This window comes from Setaria viridis, chromosome 4 (genome assembly GCF_005286985.2).
Source record: "Setaria viridis chromosome 4, Setaria_viridis_v4.0, whole genome shotgun sequence".
Lineage (NCBI taxonomy): Eukaryota > Viridiplantae > Streptophyta > Magnoliopsida > Poales > Poaceae > Setaria > Setaria viridis.
This window is the reverse complement of record NC_048266.2, coordinates 11055991-11062537: the sequence shown is the minus strand read 5'-3', so window position 1 is coordinate 11062537 and position 6547 is coordinate 11055991.

Here is a 6547-nt window from a genome sequence, read left to right as displayed (position 1 = left end):
GATCCCAAATAGGAATTCGCGCTCGTCAGCTTCCTTCGGTCTAACCACGATATCTTCGCTTGGAAACCAGCTGACATGCCAGGTGTGCCCAAGGAGCTGATTGAGCATTCCCTCAATGTCAATCCCAAAGCTACTCCAAAACAGCAACGACTACGCCGGTTCGCTCAAGACAGATGAGAAGCAATCAAAAAAGAGTTAGCCAAGCTACTCGCGGCAGGGTTCATCAAAGAAGTCTTTCATTCTGACTGGCTCGCCAACCCCATGCTCGTTCGTAAGAAAAGCAACGAGTGGAGAATGTGCGTCGACTATACCGACCTCAACAAACACTGCCCAAAAGACCCTTTCGGGCTACCCGCGATCTATCAAGTGGTCGACTCCACCGCTGGGTGCGCTTTACTGTGCTTTCTCGACTGCTACTCCAGCTATCACCAGATAAGCCTCAAAGAGGAGGATCAAGCCAAAACAACATTCATCATGCCTTTCAGAGCTTTCTGCTACAAAACAATGTCTTTCGGACTGAAAAATGCACGGGCAACTTACCAAAGGGCCATACAGATGTGCTTCGAAAAGCAACTTCACCGCAATGTTGAGCTTATGTTGACGATGTAGTCGTCAAAACAAGAAATCGGGAGGAACTCATTGCTGACTTGGAGGAAACTTTCTCTAGTCTACGCGCTTTCCGATGGAAACTCAATCCTACTAAGTGCGTGTTTGGAGTACCTTCCGGCAAATTACTCGGGTTCATCATTAGCCATCGCGGCATTGAGGCCAATTCGGAAAAAATATCTGCCATCACAAACATGCAGGCACCAGCTAGCATTAAGGATGTGTAGAAACTCACAGGCTGCATGGCCGCTCTCAACCGGTTCATCTCGAGACTTGGAGAACGGGGACTACCCTTCTTCAAGCTTCTCAAATGCTAAGACAAGTTCAAATGGACGGAAGAGGCAGATGAGGCACTAACACAACTCAAAGACTTTCTGTCAAAACCTCCTGTACTCACTGCTCCTTCTTCGAATGAAGACTTGCTCCTATACATCTCAGCTACTACTCATGTCGTCAGCACGGCAATAGTAGTCGAACGGTCTGAACCGGGCCACGCTTACAAGGTCCAACGACCTGTCTACTTCGTCAGCGAAGTACTCGCGGACTCCAAAACTCGGTATTCACCGATACAAAAACTCTTATACACAATTTTGCTCACCTCCCAAAAATTGCGCCATTACTTCCAAGAGCACAACATCACAGTCATCTCTGACTTCCCGTTCGGCGAAATTCTCCACAACAGAGATGCCACAGGTAGAATCTCCAAATGGGCAGTTGAACTCGGAGCTCTCACCTTGGACTTCAAGCCAAGGACAGCTATCAAATCCCAAGCTTTGGTCGACTTCGTAGCTGAATGGACTGAAAATCAAGTGCCAACACCAGTCGAACGGCCAGAACACTAGGTAATGTACTTTGACGGATCCCTCAAACTCGAAGGGGCCGGCGCAGGCGTATTACTCATCTCCCCCAGGGGAGACCAACTCAAGTATGTGCTGCAAATATTCTGGGAAGCATCTAATAACGAAGCCGAGTATGAAGCACTACTCCACGGCCTTCGCCTTGCAATCTCCCTCGACATCAAACGACTACTGGTGTGCGACGACTCTCTAGTCGTTATAAACCAGGTCAATGATGAGTGGGACCGGAACAAGGACAACATGGATGCTTACTGCAAAGAAGTCTGCAAACTGGAAAACAAGTTCTCAGGCTTGGAATTTCATCACATCGTCCGCGACAACAACGTTGCCGCCGTAGTCTTATCCAAAATGGGCTCAACTCGTGCAGAAGTTCCAGCAGGAATTTTTGTACTCGAACTGCGCAAGCCATCCATATCCGAACAAGTCGCCACACCAGCGGTCCCAACTGCTGATGTCTCTCGTGAAGTCATGATGATAGAAGTCGACTGGAGGACACCCTTCATCGACTACATCAAAGATCACCAGCTACCATCCGACAAAAATAAAGCTGAGCAAATCTCCCAGCAAGTAAAAAATTATGTTCTAGTTGAAGACAAGCTCTATAGGAAAGGTGCATCGTCTGGAGTACTCATGAAGTGCGTCACTAGAGAGGACGGCCAAGAAATCCTAGAGAAAATTCACAGAGGAATCTGTGGCAACCACGCCTCCTCGAGGACACTAGTTGGCAAAGCTTTCAGAGGAGGCTTCTACTGGCCAATGGCTCTGGCCGACGCTAAATAACTAGTTCGGAAATGCAAAGGTTGTCAATTCTTCACAAAATAGCAACATGTACCGGCCTACAAGCTAGTCACAATACCTCCAACATGGCTGTTTGCCTGCTGGGGGCTTGACATGATAGGACCGTTACCAACTGCGCCAGGAGGATTCAACCGAGTACTCGTGGCCATCGACAAATTCACCAAGTGGGTCGAGGTCAAACCAGTCACTTGCCCCAAGGCAGACCGGGTCCTCGACTTCTTGGATGAAATCGTACACCGCTACGGTTTTCCCAACAGGATTATCACAGACCTAGGGTCAAACTTCAATAATCACGACTTTTGGGAATATTGCGAGACTAGCGGCATCGACGTCCGCTATGTATCGGTTGCTCATTCGCGAGCCAATGGGCAGGTCGAGCGTGCTAATGGCATGATACTCGACGCCCTGAAGAAAAGACTACATGACGTTGGCAACACCAAAGGCAGCAAATGGCTCAAAGAGTTACCTAACACTTTGTGGGGCCTACGTACCCAACCGTGCAAGACTACTGGGCTATCGCCCTATTTCCTCGTATATGGCTTGGAAGCCATCCTACCCGCTGACATCATGTGGCAATCACCATCCGTTGAACAATACGATGAAGAACTGGCAACAGAAACAAGGCGAACAGATATAGACAATCTAGAAGAAACAAGATGCGCAGCACTAGTGCAATCTGCCAGATACCTTGACGGTTTAAGGCGTTACCACGACCGCAACGTCAAGGAAAGATCTTTCAACTCGAGCGATATGGTCCTTAAGCGTATCCAAGACACGTCAGGGTTGCATAAACTCAATTCACCATGGGAAGGTCCTTACATTGTATGAAAGGTTACAGGACCTGGATCTTACAGACTCCAAGAGCTTTCAGGAGAACAAGTACCAAACTCTTGGAATATAGAACATCTCTATCGCTATTACCTATAGCAGCATCCGAGTAATCGCTTCAAGGCAATAACTCATGATGACTACTCGGGCTAACTGCCCAACTACCGACTTCAAGATACCTCAGCTTTGACAAGAGTTATCAACTCAACAAGGATCACTGCCCTGGTACAAAATTTCTGTAAAGTATTTCTTTACTGAGCCGAAGATACATCAGGTTACATACGAGTACAAGTACTCGGAATACACGAAGACTACAAGCAACTGCCTACTGGCGGGCTGCATTTAAGCCTCAGGATTTTACTATATCACAAGGCCACTCAGGTCTGCCAACTACAAGGGGAAGGGCCCACACGCAAGGAAGTTGCGCAAAACACAGCCATATCTAGGTCCTCTACCCAAGGCAATGCCAGGAACTCTAGCATTGCCACTGCCTTGACAGCGGCAATGATGAATTTGGCACGACGCGCCTAGAGGGAACCAAGGCTGCTCTTTTGCTAGCCTTGCGGAGCCAATCCACTCTACGGCTACACCTCCACCTCTCAGAGAGTGGGATAAAGACCGCGTCACTCATCACCCATCACCCGCGAGTTCCAGCGCGTACTCCACTGGATCACGAGCTGCAAGATGAGGCGTGCGACAAAACCTCCTACGAGGATTCTTCTAGCATCGCGGCTATCCCTACGTGCGCAGGAGTCTGTGTAGGGAAGGTGGCCTCAATCTACGAGGAATCTTCTAGCACCGGTGCACTCTTTGATGGCTCTCTACACTCAAACAAAAGCAACCGAAGGCAATCCATTCCCACTCAGAAACTTGGTATGATTCGCTCTCTAAATGGCTCTATTTATAGCCGAAAGATGCAACTACCACCTGCCCAAGAGTTACTATGCGCCCGTGATCAATGAGTCTGACGACTCCTGACTCTGCCCACATGATGGTACATATGCCACTAACAACAAAAGAGTACAGTACACCCATGCATCCATAAAGGACAAAGGAGTACAGTACACCCGTGTCCCTCAAAAGAAGAGTACTCGACAGCATTATGACTACTCAACACTCGGAACTACTCCAAGCCAAGCGCGGCCTACGCTCACACCATTATCACGGGGGCTTGGAATATTCTGACCCCCTGCTCATGGGTTGGGTACACCCAACTCTAAGACTTAGGGTCGGGCGAGGCGGAGCTTCCACCCTCAAAGGGGTCGGGCGAACCCGACTCCAGGACTTAGGGTCGGGCGAGGCGGAGCTTCCACCCTCAAAGGGGTCGGGCGCACCCGACCCCAGGACTCAGGGTCGGGTGAAGCAGACAAGCTTAGCCGACCCCAGGACTCAGGGTCAGGCGAGGTGGAGTTCCCCCCCAAAGGGTCAGGCTTAGCTGACCTCGGGACTTTGGGTCGGACAAGATAGAGTAAAACTACTCTTCGCAAGACAACAAACTTCACGCAACAAGAAAATGGGCAAACATTCATTTGTCAAAATATTGTTCAAAGTACTCGACACAAATACAAGAGTACATGCAAAGCTCAAGGCTCTTCTGGAGAGACAAACTCTGACATCTTCGACGCAATAGGCTCCGCCTCCTTGAGGTACTGCGCATATGCTTCTTTTGTGCAGTTGCGAGCCACGCCGTCACTAGCCGCCGCCAAGTCTGCCCTCGGGTAGTAGGTCTTCACGACTGCAAGGACCTATTTGCAAACAGCTTTGCAGAGTCCCGCCACTTTACTCGGGGCAGCCTTCAATCGCTCGACTAGTGATTGCGGCCCTGCGCCTTCTTCCACGGGGCCTATGGCGTTCACCAAGTCTTCAGCTGCTACAGTTAGCTCCTGGAGTTCGCCTCAGAGTCTTCCCATGGTCTGGGCATGATCTCTGCATGCCACCATGGCCATGGCCAACATCACGCCATTCTGCATCTTCCTGTCCCACTGATGCTCGCAAGCAGCCTTCGCTTCTGTCACCGCAGCCCGAAGACATTCAGCTTCATCTGCCACTCGGTCGTGCGTGTTTCTCCAGTCGAGGACTTGGCTCCTTGCAGCCGCCTCTTGCTTCTTGAGCTCTACAAGACAAAACAAGTTCAACAACAGCTGGCTACAATTGGACATACTCGGAGTATGCAAAGTACTTACCTTGATACTTCTTGTTCAGCGACTTGTAGCGGCTCTCAAGTTTTTGCTGCAGGACCGCGTGATCCATACGTTCCACAGCAAAAGACTTTGCTCCAACCTCGTGAACCCTCAGAGCTTCGGTCAGTCAGGCACACTCCTGCTCTAGTTGATGACTTCGTTCCTGAAAGGGTCCGAGTATGCAAAGTACTATGGTGAGTTAAGAGCCTCATAGCTACTCAGTCCAGGTGAATATTCAACAGAAATTCACCTGAAAGCTCCGAAAAACATCGATGGCCTTCTGGAACTCCAAGTCAGATGGCAGGCTAATCATCGTGTTGGCGCTAGAAATCGGTCCAGCGGCCGACACACGACCCGGGAGAATCTGCTTAGCTCCTGTTCGGGTGAATGCCCTGGTGCGGTTCGCGCGGCGTGCCAGCCAATCTGACCTGTTGATTGGCAAGGAAGAACACGTGTCAAATTCAGTAACTACGATCGGCTAAGTTTCCGATCGAGAGAGCTAATCGGCAGATCGGCCGATTTACTGTGGTAGAGAAATCGGCTACAAGATAGCGCGATCCTTATAGCCTTGTAGACAGAAAAATACTAAAGCAATCGGTACAAAGCTTATGAAAATAGCACTAGGAAAAGATCTAATCGGCAACGAACGGATCTAACAACAGAAGGTAATAAAAACCGATACTACCGATTCCTAGCAGGATAACTGGTGATAAAAGCTAGAAAAACAGGTAAAAACCTATGAATCTAGTTGATATCGATAACTGGTGAATAAATCTAAACGAAACAACAGCGATGCGCCGGAAGTTAAAGCTTAGATATTACTCGATAAGCGGAACTTACAGAATCGGCCGGAGATCAAGATGATGCAGCCCTGCCAACCCGCACGAACTCGTGAGAAGAAAAAAACGATGGCGAAGTCGCCTGCTTGAAAGTAGTACGAAGGATAAAGTAACTTGTTGTATTGATTGATTGTTGTGTTACAGATTTACAAAGATAGCTATTTATAGCCCCGCACAAATAATCTTTCTTAACCGAGTAGAACTCTATCTCTAATTCAAACAGAAAACAAATATCTACAAGCACAATCCGTGTTAAACTAACTACCCCACGCTTCGTGGGTTGAACTCCACCTTATCTTTCCACCTAACCAAGCCCATACAGGCCCACTTTAGTCCTCCTTCCTGATCGGCCGATTTCTTATCAGCAAAGGGCTGCCGATTGGGAACCTGAAGCGAAGTAAAAGCCACTTGACCGATTCCATACTGTAGCACCTTTTGA